Here is a 13,074-nt window from a genome sequence, read left to right as displayed (position 1 = left end):
CGCCGCTGGAGTTGTCGGACTTTAACTTCTCGAATCCACGGAGAAGCGTGCCGCATCTGCAAGATCTTCACGTCTTTATTTATTTGCACTGGAACTTTGCCGCATTTCCCTCGCTGCAACATTACAGGTCATGGAAGCGCAACACATCGAAAGGTACATGGACGCAAAGTGTCACATCTTAAGAACTGAACTGAACTGGATAAGGTTTGTGCGCTTAACGCTGGTAACGCTGGACATTTAGACATCACGCTCTGAGCGGCACAGTTTGCAATAGCAAGCGCGTCTTTTTAAAGAAATTCCCTTTTTGTGTCTAATTATTATATTGTATTTCGTTATTACACCTTGTTTTTAAATTAGAATAGTAGCGCACACTTGCACTATAATTGTTATGCTCACTGCTGTTTTCGCGGGTCTTTAGGCAGCTTTACTCGCTCGCGGCCATCTTGGGGGTAGGTAGGGGCGTGCTGTTGGCGCCATTTTGGTGAGCGCTCCAGTGCTCTTCCCTGCAGGCGAGTCCCCTACTTAAGACGAGCGTTTTTGACAGCTCGGCCTTGGATAAGGTTTGTGCACTTAACGCTGGTAACGCTGGACATTTAGACATCACAATCTGAGCGGCACAGTTTGCAATAGCAAGCGCGTCTTTTTAAAGAAATTCCCTTTTTGTGTCTAATTATTATTTTGTATTTCGTTATTACACCTTGTTTTTAAATTAGAATAGTAGCGCACACTTGCACTATAATTGTTATGCTCACCGCTGTTTTCGCGGGTCTTTAGGCATCTTTACTTACTCGCGGCCATCTTGGGGGTAGGTAGGGACGTGCTGTTGGCGCCATTTTGGTGAGCGCTCCAGTGCTCTTACGTGCAGGTGAGTCCCCTACTTAAGATGAGCGTTTTTGACAGCTCGGCCTTGGATAAGGCTTGTGCGCTTAACGCTGGTAACGGTGGACATTTAGACATCACGCTCTGAGCGGCACAGTTTACAATAGCAAGCGCGTCTTTTTAAAGAAATTCCCTTTTTGTGTCTAATTATTATTTTGTATTTCGTTATTACACCTTGTTTTTAAATTAGAATAGTAGCGCACACTTGCACTATAATTGTTATGCTCACCGCTGTTTTTGCGGGTCTTTATGCAGCTTTACTCGCTTTCGGCTATCTTGGGGGTAGGTAGGGACGTGCTGTTGGCACCATTTTGGTGAGCGCTCCAGTGCTCTTCCCTGCAGGCGAGTCCCCTACTTAAGACGAGCGTTTTTGAAAGCTCGGCCTTGGATAAGGTTTGTGCGCTTAACGCTGGTAACGCTGGACATTTAGACATCACGCTCTGAGCGGCACAGTTTGCAATAGCAAGCGCGTCTTTTTAAAGAAATTCCCTTTTTGTGTCTAATTATTATTTTGTATTTAGTTATTACACCTTGTTTTTAAATTAGAATAGTAGCGCACATTTGCACTTTAATTGTTATGCTCACCGCTGTTTTCGCGGGTCTTTAGGCAGCTTTACTCGCTCGCGGCCATCTTGGGGGTAGGTAGGGACGTGCTGTTGACGCCATTTTGGTGAGTGCTCCAGTGCTCTTTCCTGCAGGCGAGTCCCCTACTTAAACCTGGCATGGAGATGCGCAGCGGGGACGCGCAGCGGGAGCGCCATCTTCGCGCCGGAGTCGTGCCAGAGTCCCGCCCGTCTGCGCCCGTCAGCGCTAAGGAAGTGCCAGGGGCCAGGAACTCTGTCTCTACCTATAGAGGTAGGTATTCGAGGGATGAGCTTTTACGCATTCGTCAATTGGACTCCCGGTGGAAGCATCCAGCTTTATAGAACCGGTGGCCCCTTGTGATCTTAGAGTTTGGAGTCTCAATGTCAGATCCTTTGTGAAACATCATTCTGATATTTATGGTCTTATCTCTGAGGGGGCCCCGGATATTTTCTTCCCGACCGAAACATGGCTACAGGATGAGGGGACAGCTATAGTAAATCTTGCTATTCCCTCAGAATACTCCATCTATACTCATAATCGCAATTCTAGGGGCGGGGGCATAGCCACGATAGTTAAGTCCTGTTTTCCCTGTACATGGAAGGTTCTGAAGGTGGATGGTTGTGAGTGTGCACATTTTACCATAATGGTTAATCATCACTTCTCTTTGTCGGGCCTCCTGATCTATCGACCTCCTGGACCTGATACTGCCTTTAGGAAGGCGTTGCCTGAACTGCTGAGTTCTCTTGCGTTAAGTTCTGCTAACTTTAGTGTTTTCGGAGATCTCAATCTTCATTTTGATCTCTGTCACACTCCAGCTATTAGCAGCCTTCTTGCAGACTTGGAGGCATTACAACTGAGCCAGCTGGTGATCCACCCTACGCATGAGGGCGGACATATCTTGGACCCTATATTCACAAATCTAACAGGAGCTAAGGTGCTTCGGCCTAGCCCAGTAGCCTGGTCTGATCATTTTCTCGTGAAATGTCACCTTAAGCTTAAGGATCCTTTCCTCAAACCTTTAGAGAAAGTGGTGTGGAAACGCCCCTGGAAAAAACTTAAGCTTGTAGATTTTCACAGATTACTTGTTGAAAATCCTCTGGGTCCTCTTAGTGATGTGGTATCTGGCTATGATTCATTCTGTGATTGGATCACTCGGGCTCTTGATCTTCTGATTCCTTCTACTTGGAGTAAATGTCACTCCCAAGAGCCCAGCCCTTGGTACGATAGCACCTTGTTGCCGCTGAAAAAAGCTTGTAAACAGGCGGAAAGGTGCTGGCGTAAAACCTATGAGGCTGGTAAGAAGACACTGTATCTTTTTACAGTTAAAACCTACCACAAAGCTATTTGTAGAGACCATGCGGCCTACTACACGCTAGAGTTCAAAACCTGCCCCAATCCCTCTAAATTGATCTTCAAGGTTCTCAAAGATCTGACCACTAAGAGAGCCCCAGCAGCTGATATCCGCTCGGTGGCACATTGTGAAGATCTAGCAGCTTTCTTCCTTGAAAAAATACAGACCATCTACCGCTCCTTTCCTAGTCCCATCCCACGGAGTGAGGCCCTGAGGCCTAGCTGTTCCACCAATGTGGTCCTTTCAACTTTCGCTGAGATGACGGGGGAAGTATTTGACAGCTTGGCAACCAGGGTAAAATCTGGATCACCTGCAGACCCTCTCAGATCGGCACAGTTGAGAGATTTTTCCACTCTATGCTTGCCACATCTTCGTCATCTTATACATTTATCCTTCTCATCAGGCATAGTTCCATCTAAATGGAAACAGGCCTATGTCTCTCCAATCCTGAAGAAACCCACATTGGATCCTCTCAAATTAGAGAATTATCGACCTATTTCTCTTCTCCCATGGGCCGCGAAGGTCACTGAGGCCCACGTAAATAACATCTTATCAGAACATTTGCAGAGGATCAATATTCTGGATTCGTCTCAGAACGGGTTTCGTGCTGGTCACAGCACTGAGACGGCCCTACTCTCAATGACAGAATACCTGCGGACGGTGGTGGATTCTGGTCAAACGGCGGCACTGGTTCTACTCGACCTCAGTGCCGCGTTTGACACAGTCTCCCACCCGATACTGCTGCAACGGTTGGGAGACGCAGGTGTCTCCGGCTTGGCACTTGATTGGTTTCGATCCTTTCTGGATGATCGCTCTTTCAGGGTTGCCATCTTGCCTTTTGAATCAAAACCTTATCCTTTGGAACTAGGAGTGCCTCAGGGTTCTGCTCTGAGTCCCACACTTTTTAATCTTTATGTGCAGCCGCTGGCTGCTGTCGCCAAGATTTGGGGTATGACTGTTGTCTCATACGCTGACGACACGCAGCTGGCGGTTGCTCTCAGTGGGAACTCTGACCTTGATGCCCTGAGGTTTCGTAATGGTCTCTTGGTGGTGGCTGGCTGGATGACAGCTAACTGTCTTCAGCTTAATGCTAAGAAGACAGAGGTTTTGATTGTGGGCAAGCAGAGCAACCTTTGGGGCGATAACTGGTGGCCCCCAGAGCTAGGTATTACACCAATCCCGACTCTAGAGGTCAAAAACCAGGGTGTCTGGCTGGACGCGACCCTTTCTTTCTGTGGCCACACAAAGAGAGTAGCAGCGACCTGTTTTGGGATTTTACGTGGGCTGAGACCCGTATTAAAATTCTTTGATGCCCCCACTAGGCAGTTGGTTACTCAGGCAACTATCTTGTCCCGACTTGATTATGCTAGTTCCCTCTTGTTACGGGCTAACCAAGCGGAAATTGCCCGGCTACAACATGCACAGAACGCTGCAGCCAGGGCCTTGGTAGGTTTACCACGGTTCTGCTCCGCAAAAGGTACAATTCGTGCACTTCACTGGCTACCGATTAGGCAAAGGATTGACTTTAAGACCTTATGTCTCTCCTTTAAGATCTTGAAACTGTCCTCTCCTCGGATTCTTGAGAACTTTCTTATCCCTTACATTCCGTCTCGCTCTCTGAGGTCTCTGGGACAAAATCTGGTCGTTGTCCCATGCTTTAAGCTTTGCAGAGTAGGTGGACGATCCTTCCGTGTTTTGGCTGCAAAACTCTGGAATTCACTCCCTTGCCATATTCTTGCTTTTGATGACTTACTTAAGTTTAGGAAGGCGATCAAAACTTTTCTGTTCCCCTCTGAATGCTAGGATCCCTCTTTTTTGTCTCTTCTGTTGCTCTGCGTAGTGTTATGTCGCTTCTGCCTATCCTAAGCGCCGGGACGCCCCTTTGCTGGGGCAGCTGTGCGCTATTGAAGTTTGCGTAACATAACATAACATAACATAACATAACATAACTAAACTAAAACTACCATCTTTAAGTATAGTATTGTGGATTTTTGTCATTTAATGGCCTTGTGTTAAGTCTATATAAAGAATACTTATTTTTGACATACACTGGGTGTTAGACTTGTCAGCCTTAGGGTGGTCTTCCCCTTTTTTATCGCTTTTGCCTCATTTTTCCCACCTACTTTTTGTTGGCCTTAGGACTCTGGGCACCCTCCCATTGCTAATCAATGCTAGGGTGCAGGTGCTCTCTTCCCCTAACATGGCTGCCACTGACCCCTGCTACTGCAGCGTGGTCTTTTTAGGCGCACTCTAGTAGCCAGGAGCTGGCTGGAACCCTTAAACAATGTTGCAATACCAGCCTGCCAGCCTGTCCATAGCTAGAATGAGGAAAGCTCCTGGAACCTTCCAGAACAGGGGAGGTGCCACCAACTGCCACTGCCAACTGCCAACTGACGCTATATAAGGAAAGGGAGGGAAACTTTCTAGTCAGTTGGGGCATCACTGACCTGGGGGACCCTACGCAGGAGATTTAGGCGGTAGGGCCTAGTCAGAAACCTATACCACTGGGGGTGGCAGGGTCTAGGCGCTGCCCACCAAGCTGAGTAAGGAACACTGAACTGGCCCACTGATCTGGCCCGGCGGGAGGGGAACCCAGGGACCATCTGAAGTGACCTGCTGAGGAGAACCTCCAACTCAATCCCCCCCCCTCCTTTCAAGGAACCAAGAATTTACTTCCGAAGGGCGCAGGACTCCACTGGTGCCGAGAAGACCCCCTTTCTGTGCCCCCAAGGACTACTGGGGATCGACCAGGTATTGGGCCTTGCCACCTCTGCGTCCCGTGAAACAACCTGTGCCCCCAGTGCTGTCCTGCCTAAAGTGATAACCTGCCTCCAATTTAACTAAACTACCTGTGGAGCGCACTGCCTGCCTAGCGCTTGAACTCCACCCAGCTGTGCCCCATCTAAAGTGCTGAAATTTGTGACCTGCTGTCTGACCCAAGCGCCATGAAACCCCCCTGCGCTAGGCCCCTTGAGATCGCTGAGCCACTGAACTGCCCCTGGCTCCAACGCACTATCTGGGAACTCACCGCCACACCCCCGGTCCTTACTGAGTTCCCCAAGGGGACGCACTGTGCCTTGGAGCGCTCCCGGGCCCCCGGCGCTGCCGTGATCTGCTGCCGCTGCTCCCGGGCGTCTGAGGAGCCCAGGGCCCTGCCGCTAGCACCGCGGACCCAGCGCTGTCCTGGCGAGTTCTTCCGGTGTTGCTGGCGTCATCGCGGTGGCCCCCGGTGTCAAGAGAGGGCCGCCGCTGCGCTGGAGTAGGCCGCACTAGGCACTTAGGCCGCCGAAGCCTGAAGCTGGTCCCACGCATTACGTGACAGGGGCGCAGCGACTTCAGCCACGTCCCCGCCCGTGCAGCCTTGCTATTGGCCATCCCAGCCGCCCCCTCCGCTGCCGGCCGCGCTGTGATTGGCGGCCGGCCCTACCTTGCTGCGAGGCCCGGAAACTGGCAACATCCCTGTCGGAGGGCTCCGGGAGAACCGGAGAGCCCTCCCCCAACGAGGAACACGCCGCAAGGGCCCCGACAGGCCGAAGATCAAGGTAACACCCCTGGGAGGCGGGTGGGAGGCCTAGAGGGAGAGCGGAGCCCCGCGGTCGCCCCGCCCCAAAGGATAACTGTGGTTGGGGCCCCGTTGGCCCCGGAGGACACTGTGAAGTCCCCTCCTGAACAGGAAGGGAGCCTGTAAGCTATTTTGAGGCCCGGATTCCCATAAAGTTAGCCCCCGCTGGGGAAGACTGGTGACTGGGCCCCATTGGCCCCATATTAGGATCAGAGCTGGGCCAGAGCCCTGCCAAACGCCTTTGGGGCCTGAGTTTAGTTGAGTTAACCCCTGGCTAGGGGTCTGCTAATGCTTTCTTAAATGTTGATTCAACCTGCAGAGTGAAGAGGTTATTCCTAAGGAATGAAATGTTTTAACAATGTTTGATGAAATGCTCATTTCACTCTATGCACTGTTTCTCCTTGCCTTAAAGAGATGCTCTATATGTGTTTAATGAACTATTAGCCTTCATTTGATGACCGGCTTATTCCTGCCAATAGGAAATGTTATTGCCGAATAATGAAACATTATTCCTGGGATGAAATACTTATTCCTGCGAAATGAAATGTGTTTAATTGCCTTTATAAAGAATTCCTGGCAGGTGCTGACGAAAAGCAAGGCTGATGCCAGGCCTGCAGTTATTTAATATTTAATATTTATTCATTTTAGTATTTATTGCTGAGTGAGGAAACCCATGTGTTTTTAAGAGAAGCTATTAAGTTATACTCCTGTGAATTTTTGATCACCCTGATGCTAATCTTATGTAAATAGCTATTGATTTGAATCCAGCATACTGGTGTGGTCTCAGTCATTGCGTGTGCATTTATTGTCTCAGTGGATGCGTGTGCTGTGTAGTCACTTAACACTTGAGCTTTCAGGTGCCTACCTGCTCGAGCCAGGTTACCCCCGAGGAACTGGTGACCCTAGTTTCTACACTGGGTTACTGTATATGGTCACAAATGCTTTACACACTGCCTCTGAGATAATCCTGTCTGCTCGTGCCAAGCTACCAAAGGGGTGAGCCGGGGTTATTTTAGGAGTATACCTGACTAGAGGCAAGTGTCCCTATTTGTCACAAGTACCTACCTGTGCCAACTAGAGACCCCCAAATCTAACATCCCCCAATAGTGTAAATGGCGAACCAGAATCTACCATAATATTGATGCTGTGCCCATTAACTAAAAAATCACAATAAGGTGGTTTCCTCTTCCCTACTATTTTGATTACCACATGGTTGTCCGTAACAGCTTCATGCTGTTTTTCTTTTATCATTAGAATGTACCCATCAACAATATTGCTTTCCACGTCATCTTCACATACAGCTCCTATAGTTTGTTTCTTAAAATTATTTGACCCACAAACACTAGCAAAATGCCCTTTCCTGTTGCACTTAAAACATGTCTGATTCAAAACCAGGCACTGTTTATAGTTACCTAAATGTGTTTTACTGCCATACCGTAAACAACTAAACTGCTTTTCCCTGCCAGAAAATGACCCTCCTAGTCTCTGAAACTGTTTATCATTTTGACTCTTAGATTTGTCATCACTGTTCTTCTGTATGACTTTCACTTCCTTACTCTCCATTCCTGGTCGACCTGCTGCTATTTGCTTCATGCATTTAGCAGATTGTTCAATGCTTCTTGCTATTTTAATGTCAATTTCAAACTGGGATCTTCACTGAACAAAAGACTTTCCTGAATTTTCCAACAGTTTTTTTTATTAATTGATCACAAATTATCTCTTCTTTCACATCTCAATCATTACAAATTATAGCTAAAGTGCTAAGGATCCCCATGGAAGCTGTGCTATTTGCAAAAATATATCAATCAATCAATCAGGGGAATTGTAATCACACTACTCACCCGTTAGTGTCTCAAGGCGCTAAGGGGATGGGGCTACACAGATCTGTTTTTCATCCAGACTTCCTTTCTGGAAGTTGAGTTTGGTGGTGGTGGGGTCTATGGTGAGGGAGATGATGAGATGGGTGTCGTCAGCATTGGATACGATGTTGAGGCCGTGTTGTTGGATGATGGCTGCGAGGGGGGCCATGTAAATGTTGAAGAGGGTCGAGACCAGTGATGACCCCTGTGGGACTCGCAGGTGATTTTTGAGGGGTCAGAGAGGAAGGGAGGCAGTCTGATCTTTTGGCTCCTTCTGCTGAGGAATGATCGGATCCAGTCAAGGGCAGTTCCCTGTATGCCTGTATCGTGTAGTCTGAGGCCTAGTGTGCGGTGGGAGACAGTGTCGAAGCATGCTGACAGGTAAAGTAGGATAAGGGCTGCGGAGTGGCCTATGTCCAGGAGGGTGCGGATGTCGTCTCTGGCGGCGAGTAGGGCGATCTCGGTACAGTGGTTGCTTCAGAATCCTGATTGGTGTGGATCAAGGACGGTGTTTTCTTCGAGGAATCGTGTGAGTTCCCTGTTGACTGTTTTCTCCGCTTTGGCTGTGAAGGGGAGGAGCAAGATGGGCCGATGATTCTTGAGGTCGTTGGGGTTCAGCTGAGGGTTTATTGACCACGGGTCTGACTTTGGCGCGCTTCCAGTCATCTGGGAAGGTGCTTGTTTCGAAGGTGGTGTTGATTGTGCGTTGTAGTTCGGGTGCGATGGTGGCTGCGACTCTGTAGTAGCTGTGAGGGAGTCAGGGGTTGGCTGGGGCCACCGAGTAGATGCCTTTCATGGCCGAGGTGGTGTCTTTAGTTGGTCGTGATCAATGTCCAGTTGGAGATGGGGGCGCCTCTGTGGCACCTGGTGGATGGTCGACGAAGTTGTTGTAGAGGTTTTTGATCTTAAGGTGGAAGTAGGTTCCAAGCTTGTTGTGGAGGTCTTGGGACAGGGTGTGACTGTGTGGGTTGGTGAATTCCTGAATGACACTGAAAAGTTCCTTGGAGTTGGTGGGGTTGGCGATGATTTTGTTGTGGATGAAATTCCTCTCAGTGGTTCTTATTTGGTTGTGGCAGTCCGGCATGGCTTCCCTGTAGGTGGTGTGGTTTTCGGTTGTCTTGGTGTTTCTCCAGTACTTCTCCAGGCATCTGCAGGTATGCCTGGCTTCTTGGAGAGTGGTTGTGAACCGGGCAGCTTCCTGGGGTGCTATTTGTTGAGGTTGCATAGCAGGGCAACCTCTTCTGCGCAGTTGGAGATCCAGGTGTGGAGTTCTCTGGCTGCATCGTTAGCATCAGAAGCTGAAGTGTGCTTGTCCCTGATGAGGGTGGAGTTCAGTTGCTCGCAGGTAACCTTGCTCCATTTCCTGCATGGTGGGAGTGGGGCTGGTTTGGTTGCCTTGGGTTTGTTGATGGTGAACTGTACACATGGTGGTCAGTCCATGACGGTTGCATTGTGTGGCTGAAGTGGACGTTGTTTCCTGCCGTGAAGATGGGGTCCAGGGTGTGTCCTTCTCTGTGGGTCGGTGTGTTGACAAGTTGTTTGAGTCCAATGTTGGTGAGGTTGTCACACAGGATGGTGGAGTTGGGGTTCCTGTTGTTGTCAAGGTGGAAATTCAAGTCTCCAATGAGATTGTGGTTTGTTGAGGCGATGGCGTGCTGTGCAATGAGGTCGGTGATGGTGGTGGCGAAGGGTGTCCGGGGACCAAGAGACTGTAGATGAGGGTTCCTCGGAATGTGGCTTTGGGGCTGGTCTGGATCTGGAAGTGCAGGTGTTCGGCAGAGGAGGAGGTTTCGCTGGAGGTGGTGGGGCGGAGAGTGCTCTTGTGGGTCATGGCGAGGCCCCCTCCAGGGTGGTTGGGTGGTCCTTCCTATGGATCTTGTATCTGTCTGGGATGGCAGTGTTGATGTCGGGGGCAGAGGATGGGTTGGTCCAGGTCTCCGTGAAGCAGGCAATGCCCGACAAGAGAGAGTCAAGTAGGTTCCAGATTTCCATGGTGTGATGTGTACTGAGCGTACATTGAGGAGGATGCATTATAGGGTGTAGCCGGTGCTGGCGTCGTCAGTGTTGGGGGCCGAGGTGGTGGTTAGGGTCTGGTGGCAGTGGAAGAAGGAGAATAGACCATAGGTCGTATTTGGCGAGGCCTGTTGGCATTCCAATTGCCCTAAGTTGTCAAGGTAGTCCCTTGCTCACTTTGCCACTGGATTAAAGAAAACCTGGCTGATGAGGCCTGTGAGCCCGAAACCGGTCCCAGGATGATTGTTTCCGATCCAGGGAAGACATGGCTTGGCACTTTGGGCTGGACTGTTCTCATAAGGCACAGGGTGAGACTGATTTGCATATGGCCATGTCTGAACTCGGGTGGCGGAGTGAGCTAAAGAATGATGATGGATTAAACCCAGATCAGGTGACTGGGGTGATGCTTGCAAAGTTCAACACTCTGTCCATCATCCCCTTTGGTTTTGCTTTGTTCGCCCTAAGTTGGCACGGTATGCCCAGACGTGGGGCCCTTGCTCACTTTGTCACTGGATTCACGATAGCCTGGCTGATGAGGGCTGTGAGACCAAAACCGGTCCCAGGATGCTTGTTTCCGGTCCAGGGAATATATGGGTTGGCAGTTCGGGCTGGACTGTTTCCTTGAGGCTCTGAGTCAGACAGATTTGCATTTGGACATGTCGGAACTGGGTGGCAGAGTGAGCTAAAGAACGATGATGGAATAAACCCAGACCAGTTGACTGGGGGTGAGTGCTTGCAATGTTCAACACTCCGTCTATCATTCCCTTTGGTTTTGCGGCATTCCATGAGTCTTCTGGGATTTAATGCAAGGAGGTTTGTGGTGTCGTAGCAATGGATGGTTGGAGATCCAGGGTTCCTGCCGCTGGCAGCGGTTGGGTCGCGGATAGGCTCAGACGGGTGCAGAATAGCGCAGATGGGTGCAGACGGGCTTGACTTTGGTGCGCCGGTGGCGCAACCGTGCAGCGGTCGCCATTAAGTAGGGGAGAGGGGCGGGATGAGAGGCAGGAGGTGGGTGCGGGATTGAGCAGAGGGGAGGGGCCGCAGGGGCAGCAGCAGCAGCAGGAACCAGCGAAAGAAAAAGAATTAAGCTTTAAGTGAGCAAAGTAAATAAAAGTAAAGCTTAAGTCAGCTTTAAGTAAATAAGCTTAATTAAGCTTACAAACCCAGAGAAGAGCAAGAGGGTGAGTAGGGAACACCAGGAATAGCAAGATTAGCGCTGAGGCAGGAGGCTGCAGGCGCGAACCCTCAACCAGGAGGAGGGCTGAGAGCTGCGGCAAAGTAAACTAGACTGCAGAGCTGTGAGGGAGAGAGTTAGCCCAAGCCGGAGGTCAGGGTCTTACTTGTGCTCCCCCGCAGCGGTCACCATTAAGTGGGGGAGGGTGGGACATGAGTCGGGAAGCGGGAGAGGGTCTGAGCAGGGGAGGAGAGGACGCAGGGGCAGCAACAGCGGGAACTGGCGAGGGAAAAATAATTAAGCTTAAGTAAGCTTAAGTGAAAAAGTAAGTAAAAGTAAAGCTTACGTCAGCTTTAAGTAAGTTAGCTTAAGTAAGCTTACAAAACTAGAGAAGAGCAAGAGGGCTAGTAGGGGACACCAGGAATAGCAGGATTTGTGCTGAGGCTGGATGAGGGAGGCAGAAGGCGCGAACCCTAAACTGAGGGCTGAGCGCTGCGGCAAAGCAAACTAGACTGTGGAGCTGGGGGGAGAGAGTTAGCCCAGACCAGAAGTCCGGGTTTTACTGCCTTTTTAACACAACATTTCATTTAGGTGAAAATCCTTTGCTTATTGATTGAATTATTAATGCACATTAGTCAATTATTGGTTCAGCATCATCATCGCCACTAGCAGGCACGTGTACACAGTGGCGGCACCTCCATTGGGGCGTGGGGGCGTCACCTCATTGCTTTCTCACAGTGCAAGAAGCAGAAACATGAAATGGTAAAACTACCATTTCATGTTTCTGCTTCTCGCACAAGGAGAAAGCAGAAGTGCCTGGAGTGCATGCTTGGGAGAGGGTGGGTGGGCGTTCCGGCTTGAGTACAGGGGAGGCGTGGCTAGTCCACTGTCTTTGGTGCGGACAGTTTGTTTGGCCCCAGGGCTGAGCCAACCAGTCATGCGCAGTTGCGCACTCTCTCTTTTTCTCTATGAAGACTGCATGCAGCCTACATAGAGAAAATGGCTCCATGGCTTAAATTGAGACAGTGAGGGAAATTAAATGCCAGTTGTTTGGAACAGTATTACTGGTGCTAGCTAAATTGCATTCAATTAGGGGCAGTTAATTCATCCAGCACTGGACACATGAAAATCTGCATATTTGGAGATAAGTCGACCCTCTCTAAACATGTATTTGTGAAGCCGGTAAGTCCCAACTTTGTGACCTATTGGTTTTGCCAATGGTGTTAAGCCTCCCTGCACAGCATTCTCGATGCTATGCAGCATTGCAAAATAAAATAAAAGAGTTTATGTGGCTCCCACGTCATTTTGTAGACATGTGCACCTCAGATATAAAGAAGATCAACCAGGACCAGGAGCAAACCCTGCCCTCGGGTAGAAATCTCCAATTTAGCTGCATGAACCTGCCACCGGTAGGTCTGTAATGGCAGTCTGAGTCACATGTAGGAAATCACTGTCTTTGTTAGAACAGATTCACAATTACTTTATTAACCTTCCTGGTTTCCAAATTTGCTTTAAAATACACCATTTGCCCACTCTTTTTCCTAAATTTTCTTGGGGGAGAACCCTGCCAAACCCCCGTAGGTGGTTCAGGCTCGCTCACCACGCTCACTCGCTACACTGCTATAGGGCAATTGTTTTACACCTCGATACT

At 49.6% G+C, this 13,074-nt stretch overlaps 1 protein-coding gene across 1 annotated transcript in view; it reads left to right on the top strand.

Moving 5' to 3' along the window:
• Positions 1-13,074, top strand: part of LOC144827999 (fibrocystin-L-like) — a 1,093,512-nt gene that overhangs the window by 219,786 nt on the left and 860,652 nt on the right. The window lies entirely within an intron of this gene.

Source organism: Lissotriton helveticus, chromosome 4_1 (assembly GCF_964261635.1).
Source record: "Lissotriton helveticus chromosome 4_1, aLisHel1.1, whole genome shotgun sequence".
NCBI lineage: Eukaryota > Metazoa > Chordata > Amphibia > Caudata > Salamandridae > Lissotriton > Lissotriton helveticus.
This window is presented reverse-complemented; position numbering and strand designations above follow the sequence as displayed.